Below are 14,352 nucleotides of genomic sequence, written 5' to 3' on the forward strand. Positions count from 1 at the left end.
ATGATGTTTCTTTTTCTGTGTGACTTATTTCAGTTAGAATCATCATACCTGAATCCACTCATTGTGCTGCTAAGGGCCTGATGACACAGATTTCATTGCTGAGTGATATTGCTTTGTAAGTAAATACCACAACTTCTTTATCCATTTTTCACTTTCTGCGATGTTGAACTTGTACTGTAAACGAGGTTCTTGTAAACAGAGCCGTACCAAACTTTGGGGTGGCTGTGTCTTTTTGATTTTAATTTCCCGAAGCTATATGACCATAAGTGGAACTGCCCTAGGCTCTGTTGCTTTGTTTTTTAGATGTTTCAGGAAACACCATACACTTCTCCCAAGTGTCTGTTGGCAATTTACATCCCGCCCATCAGCATAACAAGGCTCCCAGTTCTCAATGGCCTGTTGCCTTTCTGGATTTTACACTTTTTTCAGATGGCCCTTTTGACCGGGGAGAAGTGAGACTTCATTGTAGTGCAGATTTCCTTTGCAAGCTTGCTTGGTTGGCCAAAAAGGGCGTATGCATTTTTTCCTGAATATATTCAGGAAAAAACGCATACGCCCTTTTTGGCCAAGTGCATCATTGTGGACGTTCTGCCTCTTTTCCTATGCTTTCAATGCAATTCCAGTCTACCTCCTGAAATCGGTTTCCTGCAATTCTGCCCCGCTTTCAAGTCCTCTTGGCAGCCTTACTTCAGTCTATTTTTGGACGATAGCTGTCATTTATAACTCTGCAGGGTTGTGAATTACAGTGCCCCTGAGCTCCTTTCTTCAACTCGCTTTCTTGTGACCTGGCCGCAACACCGCAGGATGGCTTCAGGCCCTAATCTGGCTCCGGCCCGGCATGCTGAGCCTTTGGTTAATTCCTCTTCCTGGTGGGAAATGAGAGTTAAATATGCCCGTCCAGACACCTCCAGCTAGCCTCTCATTGGTTCTCGCTATTCCTGTTCATCTTCCGCAGAAATTGCAAACTGGGCCAAACAGGAGGTTAAAGGGACTGACTCTCCAAGTGGGGAGAGTGTTAGTAAAGCGTCTGGAATGTTGCACCCGAGTACCAGGGGAGGAAAACTGAGACATATTTGAACACGTCTCCCGATCACATGGTTGATCATACTCTAGGTTCCACATGCATGTTTTAGCTGAAGGAAGAATACCTTAAACCTGGTTAGTTGAAACCCGTGGAATAGGTACCATGCAATATGACTTCAAAGGGTCTTCATTTGCTCACCGAACCTCTCCAATCCTATCACTGCTGCGTTTATGCCCCTGTACACATGCTTGATTCTCTTTCGGAGACATAGCAATCCATAGGTTTTAAGATACTTACTAGTCAGGTACATTCTTAGGCGTTTAATATGCGGTGTTGAGTCCATTTAATTGAGCAAGGAGTAGCTCTTGTCTATTCCATATTTGGCCTAAGGAACTTTATCTGTGCTCATTTCAATCTCTGGTTTTATGCAGCACCCCAACTCACCTTTACCCTTAAGCAAGCATAAGTTGGTTTTCTAAATTTGAGACCCTGTTCTGTTCTGTAATTCAGTTCCTGTGTAGCCAAGTTTACATTCCGTGTATTACTGATATCTTATGATGTTTCTTTTTCTGTGTGACTTATTTCAGTTAGAATCATCATACCTGAATCCACTCATTGTGTTGCTAAGGGCCTGATGACATAGATTTCATTGCTGAGTGATATTGCTTTGTAAGTAAATACCACAACTTCTTTATCCATTTTTCACTTTCTGCGATGTTGAACTTGTACTGTAAACGAGGTTCTTGTAAACAGAGGCGTCCCAAACTTTGGGGTGGCTGTGTCTTTTTGATTTTAATTTCCCTAAGCTATAGGACCATAAGTGGCAGTGCCCTAGGCTCTGTTGCTTTGTTTTTCAGATGTTTCAGGAAACACCATACACTTCTCCCAAGTGTCTGTTGGCAATTTACATCCCGCCCATCAGCATAACAAGGCTCCCAGTTCTCCATGGCCTGTCCTGCCTTTCTGGATTTTACACTTTTTTCAGATGGCTCTTTTGACCGGGGGGAAGTGAGACTTCATTGTAGTGCAGATTTCCTTTGCAAGCTTGCTTGGTTGGCCAAAAAGGGCGTATGCGTTTTTTCCTGAATATATTCAGGAAAAAACGCATACGCCCTTTTTGGCCAAGTGCATCATTGTGGACGTTCTGCCTCTTTTCCTATGCTTTCAATGCAATTCCAGTCTACCTCCTGAAATCGGTTTCCTGCAATTCTGTCCCGCTTTCAAGTCCTCTTGGCAGCCTTACTTCAGTCTATTTTTGGACGATAGCTGTCATTTATAACTCTGCAGGTTTGTGAATTACAGTGCCCCTGAGCTCCTTTCTTCAACTCGCTTTCTTGTGACCTGGCCGCAACACCGCAGGATGGCTTCAGGCCCTAATCTGGTTCCGGCCCGGCATGCTGAGCCTTTGGTTAATTCCTCTTCCTGGTGGGAAATGAGAGTTAAATTTGCCCGTCCAGACACCTCCAGCTAGCCTCTCATTGGTTCTCGCTATTCCTGTTCATCTTCCGCAGAAATTGCAAACTGGGCCAAACAGGAGGTTAAAGGGACTGACTCTCCAAGTGGGGAGAGTGTTAGTAAAGCGTCTGGAATGTTGCACCCGAGTACCAGGGGAGGAAAACTGAGACATATTTGAACACGTCTCCCGATCACATGGTTGATCATACTCTAGGTTCCACATGCATGTTTTAGCTGAAGGAAGAATACCTTAAACCTGGGTAGTTGAAACCCGTGGAATGGGTACCATGCAATATGACTTCAAAGGGTCTTCATTTGCTCACCGAACCTCTCCAATCCTATCACTGCTGCGTTTATGCCACTGTACACATGCTTGATTCTCTTTCGGAGACATAGCAATCCATAGGTTTTAAGATACTTACAAGTCAGGTACATTCTTAGGCGTTTAATATGCGGTGTTGAGTCCATTTCGTTGAGCAAGGAGTATCGCTTGTCTATTCCATATTTGGCTTAAGGAACTTTATCTGTGCTCATTTCAATCTCTGGTTTTATGCAGCACCCCAACTCACCTTTCCCCTTAAGCAAGTATAAGTTGGTTTTCTAAATTTGAGACCCTGTTCTGTTTTGGAATGCAGTTCCTGTGTAACCAAGTTTACATTCCGTGTATTAGTGATATCTTATGATGTTTCTTTTTCTGTGTGACTTATTTCAGTTAGAATCATCGTACCTGAATCCACTCATTATGCTGCTATGGGCCTGATGACATAGATTTAATTGCTGAGTGATACTGCATTGTACGTAAGTACCACAAGTTCTTTATCCATTTTTCACTTTCTGTGATATTGAACTTGTACGGTAAACGAGGTTCTTGTAAACGGAGGCGTCCCAAACTTTGGGGTGGCTGTGTCTTTTTGATTTTAATTTCCCTAAGCTATAGGACCATAAGTGGAAGTGCCCTAGGCTCTGTTGCTTTGTTTTTCAGATGTTTCAGGAAACACCATACACTTCTCCCGAGTGGTTGTTGGCAATTTACATCCCGCCCATCAGCATAACAAGGCTCCCAGTTCTCCATGGCCTGTCCTGCCTTTCTGGATTTTACACTTTTTTCAGATGTCCCTTTTGACCGGGGGGAAGTGAGACTTCATTGTAGTGCAGATTTCCTTTGCAAGCTTGCTTGGTTGGCCAAAAAGAGCGTATGCGTTTTTTCCTGAATATATTCAGGAAAAAACGCATACGCCCTTTTTGGCCAAGTGCATCATTGTGGACGTTCTGCCTCTTTTCCTATGCTTTCAATGCAATTCCAGTCTACCTCCTGAAATCGGTTTCCTGCAATTCTGCCCCGCTTTCAAGTCCTCTTGGCAGCCTTACTTCAGTCTATTTTTGGACGATAGCTGTCATTTATAACTCTGCAGGTTTGTGAATTACAGTGCCCCTGAGCTCCTGTCTTCAACTCGCTTTCTTTTGAGCTGGCCGCAACACCGCAGGATGGCTTCAGGCCCTAATCTGGTTCCGGGCCGGCATGCTGAGCCTTTGGTTAATTCCTCTTCCTGGTGGGAAATGAGAGTTAAATTTGCCCGTCCAGACACCTCCAGCTAGCCTCTCATTGGTTCTCGCTATTCCTGTTCATCTTCCGCAGAAATTGCAAACTGGGCCAAACAGGAGGTTAAAGGGACTGACTCTCCAAGTGGGGAGAGTGTTAGTAAAGCGTCTGGAATGTTGCACCCGAGTACCAGGGGAGGAAAACTGAGACATATTTGAACACGTCTCCCGATCACATGGTTGATCATACTCTAGGTTCCACATGCATGTTTTAGCTGAAGGAAGAATACCTTAAACCTGGAGAGTTGAGACCCGTGGAATGGGTACCATGCAATATGACTTCAAAGGGTCTTCATTTGCTCACCGAACCTCTCCAATCCTATCACTGCTGCGTTTATGCCCCTGTACACATGCTTGATTCTCTTTCGGAGAGATAGCAATCCATAGGTTTTAAGATACTTACTAGTCATGTACATTCTTAGGCGTTTAATATGGGGTGTTGAGTCCATTTCGTTGAGCAAGGAGTAGCTCTTGTCTATTCCATATTTGGCTTAAGGAACTTTATCTGTGCTCATTTCAATCTCTGGTTTTATGCAGCACCCCTACTCACCTTTACCCTTAAGCAAGAATAAGTTGGTTTTCTAAATTTGAGACCCTGTTCTGTTCTGTAATTCAGTTCCTGTGTAGCCAAGTTTACATTCCGTGTATTACTGATATCTTATGATGTTTCTTTTTCTGTGTGACTTATATCAGTTAGAATCATCATACCTGAATCCACTCATTGTGCTGCTAAGGGCCTGATGACACAGATTTCATTGCTGAGTGATATTGCTTTGTAAGTAAATACCACAACTTCTTTATCCATTTTTCACTTTCTGCGATGTTGAACTTGTACTGTAAACGAGGTTCTTGTAAACAGAGCCGTTCCAAACTTTGGGGTGGCTGTGTCTTTTTGATTTTAATTTCCCTAAGCTATAGGGCCATAAGTGGAAGTGCCCTAGGTTCTGTTGCTTTGTTTTTTAGTTGTTTCAGGAAACACCATACACTTCTCCCGAGTGGTTGTTGGCAATTTACATCCCGCCCATCAGCATAACAAGGCTCCCAGTTCTCCATGGCCTGTCCTGCCTTTCTGGATTTTACACTTTTTTCAGATGGCCCTTTTGACCGGGGGGAAGTGAGACTTCATTGTAGTGCAGATTTCCTTTGCAAGCTTGCTTGGTTGGCCAAAAAGGGCGTATGCGTTTTTTCCTGAATATATTCAGGAAAAAACGCATATGCCCTTTTTGGCCAAGTGCATCATTGTGGACGTTCTGCCTCTTTTCCTATGCTTTCAATGCAATTCCAGTCTACCTCCTGAAATCGGTTTCCTGCAATTCTGCCCCGCTTTCAAGTCCTCTTGGCAGCCTTACTTCAGTATATTTTTGGACGATAGCTGTCATTTATAACTCTGCAGGTTTGTGAATTACAGTGCCCCTGAGCTCCTTTCTTCAACTCGCTTTCTTGTGACCTGGCCGCAACACCGCAGGATGGCTTCAGGCCCTAATCTGGTTCCGGCCAGGCATGCTGAGTTTTTGGTTAATTCCTCTTCCTGGTGGGAAATGAGAGTTAAATTTGCCCGTTCAGACACCTCCAGCTAGCCTCTCATTGATTCTCACTATTCCTGTTCATCTTCCGCAGAAATTGCAAACTGGGCCAAACAGGAGGTTAAAGGGACTGACTCTCCAAGTGGGGAGAGTGTTAGTAAAGCGTCTGGAATGTTGCACCCGAGTACCAGGCGAGGAAAACTGAGACATATTTGAACACGTCTCCCGTTCACATGGTTGATCATACTCTGGGTTCCACATGCATGTTTTAGCTGAAGGAAGAATACCTTAAACCTGGAGAGTTGAGACCCGTGGAATGGGTACCATGCAATATGACTTCAAAGGGTCTTCATTTGCTCACCGAACCTCTCCAATCCTATCACTGCTGCGTTTATGCCCCTGTACACACGCTTGATTCTCTTTTGGGGACATAGCAATCCATAGGTTTTAAGATACTTACTAGTCAGGTACATTCTTAGGCGTTTAATATGCGGTGTTGAGTCCATTTCGTTGAGCAAGGAGTAGCTCTTGTCTATTCCATATTTGGCCTAAGGAACTTTATCTGTGCTCATTTCAATCTCTGGTTTTATGCAGCACCCCAACTCACCTTTACCCTTAAGCAAGCATAAGTTGGTTTTCTAAATTTGAGACCCTGTTCTGTTCTGTAATTCAGTTCCTGTGTAGCCAAGTTTACATTCCGTGTATTACTGATATCTTATGATGTTTCTTTTTCTGTGTGACTTATTTCAGTTAGAATCATCATACCTGAATCCACTCATTGTGCTGCTAAAGGCCTGATGACATAGATTTCATTGCTGAGTGATATTGCTTTGTAAGTAAATACCACAACTTCTTTATCCATTTTTCACTTTCTGCGATGTTGAACTTGTACTGTAAACGAGGTTCTTGTAAACAGAGGCGTCCCAAACTTTGGGGTGGCTGTGTCTTTTTGATTTTAATTTCCCTAAGCTATAGGACCATAAGTGGCAGTGCCCTAGGCTCTGTTGCTTTGTTTTTTAGATGTTTCAGGAAACACCATACACTTCTCCGGAGTGTCTGTTGGCAATTTACATCCCGCCCATCAGCATAACAAGGCTCCCAGTTCTCCATGGCCTGTCCTGCCTTTCTGGATTTTACACTTTTTTCAGATGGCTCTTTTAACCGGGGGGAAGTGAGACTTCATTGTAGTGCAGATTTCCTTTGCAAGCTTGCTTGGTTGGCCAAAAAGGGCGTATGCGTTTTTTCCTGAATATATTCAGGAAAAAACGCATACGCCCTTTTTGGCCAAGTGCATCATTGTGGACGTTCTGCCTCTTTTCCTATGCTTTCAATGCAATTCCAGTCTACCTCCTGAAATCGGTTTCCTGCAATTCTGTCCCGCTTTCAAGTCCTCTTGGCAGCCTTACTTCAGTCTATTTTTGGACGATAGCTGTCATTTATAACTCTGCAGGTTTGTGAATTACAGTGCCCCTGAGCTCCTTTCTTCAACTCGCTTTCTTGTGACCTGGCCGCAACACCGCAGGATGGCTTCAGGCCCTAATCTGGTTCCGGCCCGGCATGCTGAGCCTTTGGTTAATTCCTCTTCCTGGTGGGAAATGAGAGTTAAATTTGCCCGTCCAGACACCTCCAGCTAGCCTCTCATTGGTTCTCGCTATTCCTGTTCATCTTCCGCAGAAATTGCAAACTGGGCCAAACAGGAGGTTAAAGGGCCTGACTCTCCAAGTGGGGAGAGTGTTAGAAAAGCGTCTGGAATGTTGCACCCGAGTACCAGGGGAGGAAAACTGAGACATATTTGAACACGTCTCCCGATCACATGGTTGATCATACTCTAGGTTCCACATGCATGTTTTAGCTGAAGGAAGAATACCTTAAACCTGGGTAGTTGAAACCCGTGGAATGGGTACCATGCAATATGACTTCAAAGGGTCTTCATTTGCTCACCGAACCTCTCCAATCCTATCACTGCTGCGTTTATGCCACTGTACACATGCTTGATTCTCTTTTGGAGACATAGCAATCCATAGGTTTTAAGATACTTACAAGTCAGGTACATTCTTAGGCGTTTAATATGCGGTGTTGAGTCCCTTTCGTTGACCAAGGAGTAGCGCTTGTCTATTCCATATTTGGCTTAAGGAACTTTATCTGTGCTCATTTCAATCTCTGGTTTTATGCAGCACCCTAACTCACCTTTCCCCTTAAGCAAGTATAAGTTGGTTTTCTAAATTTGAGACCCTGTTCTGTTTTGGAATGCAGTTCCTGTGTAACCAAGTTTACATTCCGTGTATTAGTGATATCTTATGATGTTTCTTTTTCTGTGTGACTTATTTCAGTTAGAATCATCGTACCTGAATCCACTCATTATGCTGCTATGGGCCTGATGACATAGATTTAATTGCTGAGTGATACTGCATTGTACGTAAGTACCACAAGTTCTTTATCCATTTTTCACTTTCTGTGATATTGAACTTGTACGGTAAACGAGGTTCTTGTAAACGGAGGCGTCCCAAACTTTGGGGTGGCTGTGTCTTTTTGATTTTAATTTCCCTAAGCTATAGGACCATAAGTGGAAGTGCCCTAGGCTCTGTTGCTTTGTTTTTCAGATGTTTCAGGAAACACCATACACTTCTCCTGAGTGGTTGTTGGCAATTTACATCCCGCCCATCAGCATAACAAGGCTCCCAGTTCTCCATGGCCTGTCCTGCCTTTCTGGATTTTACACTTTTTTCAGATGGCCCTTTTGACCGGGGGGAAGTGAGACTTCATTGTAGTGCAGATTTCCTTTGCAAGCTTGCTTGGTTGGCCAAAAAGAGCGTATGCGTTTTTTCCTGAATATATTCAGGAAAAAACGCATACGCCCTTTTTGGCCAAGTGCATCATTGTGGACGTTCTGCCTCTTTTCCTATGCTTTCAATGCAATTCCAGTCTACCTCCTGAAATCGGTTTCCTGCAATTCTGCCCCGCTTTCAAGTCCTCTTGGCAGCCTTACTTCAGTCTATTTTTGGACGATAGCTGTCATTTATAACTCTGCAGGTTTGTGAATTACAGTGCCCCTGAGCTCGTTTCTTCAACTCGCTTTCTTTTGAGCTGGCCGCAACACCGCAGGATGACTTCAGGCCCTAATCTGGTTCCGGCCCGGCATGCTGAGCCTTTGGTTAATTCCTCTTCCTGGTGGGAAATGAGAGTTAAATTTGCCCGTCCAGACACCTCCAGCTAGCCTCTCATTGGTTCTCGCTATTCCTGTTCATCTTCCGCAGAAATTGCAAACTGGGCCAAACAGGAGGTTAAAGGGACTGACTCTCCAAGTGGGGAGAGTGTTAGTAAAGTGTCTGGAATGTTGCACCCGAGTACCAGGGGAGGAAAACTGAGACATATTTGAACACGTCTCCCGATCACATGGTTGATCATACTCTAGGTTCCACATGCATGTTTTAGCTGAAGGAAGAATACCTTAAACCTGGAGAGTTGAGACCCGTGGAATGGGTACCATGCAATATGACTTCAAAGGGTCTTCATTTGCTCACCGAACCTCTCCAATCCTATCACTGCTGCGTTTATGCCCCTGTACACATGCTTGATTCTCTTTCGGAGACATAGCAATCCATAGGTTTTAAGATATTTACTAGTCATGTACATTCTTAGGCGTTTAATATGGGGTGTTGAGTCCATTTCGTTGAGCAAGGAGTAGCTCTTGTCTATTCCATATTTGGCTTAAGGAACTTTATCTGTGCTCATTTCAATCTCTGGTTTTATGCAGCACCCCAACTCACCTTTACCCTTAAGCAAGAATAAGTTGGTTTTCTAAATTTGTGACCCTGTTCTGTTCTGTAATTCAGTTGTTGTGTAGCCAAGTTTACATTCCGTGTATTACTGATATCTTATGATGTTTCTTTTTCTGTGTGACTTATTTCAGTTAGAATCATCATACCTGAATCCACTCATTGTGCTGCTAAGGGCCTGATGACACAGATTTCATTGCTGAGTGATATTGCTTTGTAAGTAAATACCACAACTTCTTTATCCATTTTTCACTTTCTGCGATGTTGAACTTGTACTGTAAACGAGGTTCTTGTAAACAGAGCCGTTCCAAACTTTGGGGTGGCTGTGTCTTTTTGATTTTAATTTCCCTAAGCTATAGGGCCATAAGTGGAAGTGCCCTAGGTTCTGTTGCTTTGTTTTTTAGTTGTTTCAGGAAACACCATACACTTCTCCCGAGTGGTTGTTGGCAATTTACATCCCGCCCATCAGCATAACAAGGCTCCCAGTTCTCCATGGCCTGTCCTGCCTTTCTGGATTTTACACTTTTTTCAGATGGCCCTTTTGACCGGGGGGAAGTGAGACTTCATTGTAGTGCAGATTTCCTTTGCAAGCTTGCTTGGTTGGCCAAAAAGGGCGTATGCGTTTTTTCCTGAATATATTCAGGAAAAAACGCATATGCCCTTTTTGGCCAAGTGCATCATTGTGGACGTTCTGCCTCTTTTCCTATGCTTTCAATGCAATTCCAGTCTACCTCCTGAAATCGGTTTCCTGCAATTCTGCCCCGCTTTCAAGTCCTCTTGGCAGCCTTACTTCAGTATATTTTTGGACGATAGCTGTCATTTATAACTCTGCAGGTTTGTGAATTACAGTGCCCCTGAGCTCCTTTCTTCAACTCGCTTTCTTGTGACCTGGCCGCAACACCGCAGGATGGCTTCAGGCCCTAATCTGGTTCCGGCCAGGCATGCTGAGTTTTTGGTTAATTCCTCTTCCTGGTGGGAAATGAGAGTTAAATTTGCCCGTTCAGACACCTCCAGCTAGCCTCTCATTGATTCTCACTATTCCTGTTCATCTTCCACAGAAATTGCAAACTGGGCCAAACAGGAGGTTAAAGGGACTGACTCTCCAAGTCGGGAGAGTGTTAGTAAAGCGTCTGGAATGTTGCACCCGAGTACCAGGGGAGGAAAACTGAGACATATTTGAACACGTCTCCCGTTCACATGGTTGATCATACTCTGGGTTCCACATGCATGTTTTAGCTGAAGGAAGAATACCTTAAACCTGGAGAGTTGAGACCCGTGGAATGGGTACCATGCAATATGACTTCAAAGGGTCTTCATTTGCTCACCGAACCTCTCCAATCCTATCACTGCTGCGTTTATGCCCCTGTACACACGCTTGATTCTCTTTTGGAGACATAGCAATCCATAGGTTTTAAGATACTTACAAGTCAGGTACATTCTTAGGCGTTTAATATGCGGTGTTGAGTCCATTTCGTTGAGCAAGGAGTAGCTCTTGTCTATTCCATATTTGGCCTAAGGAACTTTATCTGTGCTCATTTCAATCTCTGGTTTTATGCAGCACCCCAACTCACCTTTACCCTTAAGCAAGCATAAGTTGGTTTTCTAAATTTGAGACCCTGTTCTGTTCTGTAATTCAGTTCCTGTGTAGCCAAGTTTACATTCCGTGTATTACTGATATCTTATGATGTTTCTTTTTCTGTGTGACTTATTTCAGTTAGAATCATCATACCTGAATCCACTCATTGTGTTGCTAAGGGCCTGATGACATAGATTTCATTGCTGAGTGATATTGCTTTTTAAGTAAATACCACAACTTCTTTATCCATTTTTCACTTTCTGCGATGTTGAACTTGTACTGTAAACGAGGTTCTTGTAAACAGAGCCATTCCAAACTTTGGGGTGGCTGTGTCTTTTTGATTTTAATTTCCCTAAGCTATAGGACCATAAGTGGCAGTGCCCTAGGCTCTGTTGCTTTGTTTTTTAGATGTTTCAGGAAACACCATACACTTTTCCGGAGTGTCGGTTGGCAATTTACATCCCGCCCATCAGCATAACAAGGCTCCCAGTTCTCCATGGCCTGTCCTGCCTTTCTGGATTTTACACTTTTTTCAGATGACTCTTTTGACCGGGGGGAAGTGAGACTTCATTGTAGTGCAGATTTCCTTTGCAAGCTTGCTTGGTTGGCCAAAAAGGGCGTATGCGTTTTTTCCTGAATATATTCAGGAAAAAACGCATACGCCCTTTTTGGCCAAGTGCATCATTGTGGACGTTCTGCCTCTTTTCCTATGCTTTCAATGCAATTCCAGTCTACCTCCTGAAATCGGTTTCCTGCAATTCTGTCCCGCTTTCAAATCCTCTTGGCAGCCTTACTTCAGTCTATTTTTGGACGATAGCTGTCATTTATAACTCTGCAGGTTTGTGAATTACAGTGCCCCTGAGCTCCTTTCTTCAACTCGCTTTCTTGTGACCTGGCCGCAACACCGCAGGATGGCTTCAGGCCCTAATCTGGTTCCGGCCCGGCATGCTGAGCTTTTGGTTAATTCCTCTTCCTGGTGGGAAATGAGAGTTAAATTTGCCCGTCCAGACACCTCCAGCTAGCCTCTCATTGGTTCTCGCTATTCCTGTTCATCTTCCGCAGAAATTGCAAACTGGGCCAAACAGGAGGTTAAAGGGACTGACTCTCCAAGTGGGGAGAGTGTTAGAAAAGCGTCTGGAATGTTGCACCCGAGTACCAGGGGAGGAAAACTGAGACATATTTGAACACGTCTCCCGATCACATGGTTGATCATACTCTAGGTTCCACATGCATGTTTTAGCTGAAGGAAGAATACCTTAAACCTGGGTAGTTGAAACCCGTGGAATGGGTACCATGCAATATGACTTCAAAGGGTCTTCATTTGCTCACCGAACCTCTCCAATCCTATCACTGCTGCGTTTATGCCACTGTACACATGCTTGATTCTCTTTTGGAGACATAGCAATCCATAGGTTTTAAGATACTTACAAGTCAGGTACATTCTTAGGCGTTTAATATGCGGTGTTGAGTCCATTTCGTTGAGCAAGGAGTAGCGCTTGTCTATTCCATATTTGGCTTAAGGAACTTTATCTGTGCTCATTTCAATCTCTGGTTTTATGCAGCACCCCAACTCACCTTTCCCCTTAAGCAAGTATAAGTTGGTTTTCTAAATTTGAGACCCTGTTCTGTTTTGGAATGCAGTTCCTGTGTAACCAAGTTTACATTCCGTGTATTAGTGATATCTTATGATGTTTCTTTTTCTGTGTGACTTATTTCAGTTAGAATCATCGTACCTGAATCCACTCATTATGCTGCTATGGGCCTGATGACATAGATTTAATTGCTGAGTGATACTGCATTGTACGTAAGTACCACAAGTTCTTTATCCATTTTTCACTTTCTGTGATATTGAACTTGTACGGTAAACGAGGTTCTTGTAAACGGAGGCGTCCCAAACTTTGGGGTGGCTGTGTCTTTTTGATTTTAATTTCCCTAAGCTATAGGACCATAAGTGGAAGTGCCCTAGGCTCTGTTGCTTTGTTTTTCAGATGTTTCAGGAAACACCATACACTTCTCCCGAGTGGTTGTTGGCAATTTACATCCCGCCCATCAGCATAACAAGGCTCCCAGTTCTCCATGGCCTGTCCTGCCTTTCTGGATTTTACACTTTTATCAGATGGCCCTTTTGACCGGGGGGAAGTGAGACTTCATTGTAGTGCAGATTTCCTTTGCAAGCTTGCTTGGTTGGCCAAAAAGAGCGTATGCGTTTTTTCCTGAATATATTCAGGAAAAAACGCATACGCCCTTTTTGGCCAAGTGCATCATTGTGGACGTTCTGCCTCTTTTCCTATGCTTTCAATGCAATTCCAGTCTACCTCCTGAAATCGGTTTCCTGCAATTCTGCCCCGCTTTCAAGTCCTCTTGGCAGCCTTACTTCAGTCTATTTTTGGACGATAGCTGTCATTTATAACTCTGCAGGTTTGTGAATTACAGTGCCCCTGAGCTCGTTTCTTCAACTCGCTTTCTTTTGAGCTGGCCGCAACACCGCAGGATGACTTCAGGCCCTAATCTGGTTCCGGCCCGGCATGCTGAGCCTTTGGTTAATTCCTCTTCCTGGTGGGAAATGAGAGTTAAATTTGCCCGTCCAGACACCTCCAGCTAGCCTCTCATTGGTTCTCGCTATTCCTGTTCATCTTCCGCAGAAATTGCAAACTGGGCCAAACAGGAGGTTAAAGGGACTGACTCTCCAAGTCGGGAGAGTGTTAGTAAAGCGTCTGGAATGTTGCACCCGAGTACCAGGGGAGGAAAACTGAGACATATTTGAACACGTCTCCCGATCACATGGTTGATCATACTCTAGGTTCCACATGCATGTTTTAGCTGAAGGAAGAATACCTTAAACCTGGAGAGTTGAGACCCGTGGAATGGGTACCATGCAATATGACTTCAAAGGGTCTTCATTTGCTCACCGAACCTCTCCAATCCTATCACTGCTGCGTTTATGCCCCTGTACACATGCTTGATTCTCTTTCGGAGACATAGCAATCCATAGGTTTTAAGATACTTACTAGTCATGTACATTCTTAGGCGTTTAATATGGGGTGTTGAGTCCATTTCGTTGAGCAAGGAGTAGCTCTTGTCTATTCCATATTTGGCTTAAGGAACTTTATCTGTGCTCATTTCAATCTCTGGTTTTATGCAGCACCCCAACTCACCTTTACCCTTAAGCAAGAATAAGTTGGTTTTCTAAATTTGAGACCCTGTTCTGTTCTGTAATTCAGTTGTTGTGTAGCCAAGTTTACATTCCGTGTATTACTGATATCTTATGATGTTTCTTTTTCTGTGTGACTTATATCAGTTAGAATCATCATACCTGAATCCACTCATTGTGCTGCTAAGGGCCTGATGACACAGATTTCATTGCTGAGTGATATTGCTTTGTAAGTAAATACCACAACT

At 43.8% G+C, this 14,352-nt stretch overlaps 1 long non-coding RNA gene across 6 annotated transcripts in view; it reads left to right on the forward strand.

Moving 5' to 3' along the window:
• LOC307181088 overlaps nucleotides 1-14,352 on the forward strand; it is a 430,747-nt gene that overhangs the window by 263,232 nt on the left and 153,163 nt on the right. The window contains exons 3-4 of one of the 6 annotated variants that reach the window (XR_013825867.1): nucleotides 1,612-1,693; nucleotides 11,092-11,177. The exons of 4 other annotated variants lie outside the window; for them this stretch is intronic. This is a non-coding gene — a long non-coding RNA (uncharacterized lncRNA). The remainder of the gene's footprint in view (nucleotides 1-1,611; nucleotides 1,694-11,091; nucleotides 11,178-14,352) is intronic. One more of the 6 variants, XR_013825866.1, reaches the window with a different exon arrangement.

The sequence above is a fragment of the Stenella coeruleoalba genome, assembly GCF_951394435.1.
Source record: "Stenella coeruleoalba genome assembly, contig: scaffold_109, whole genome shotgun sequence".
NCBI lineage: Eukaryota > Metazoa > Chordata > Mammalia > Artiodactyla > Delphinidae > Stenella > Stenella coeruleoalba.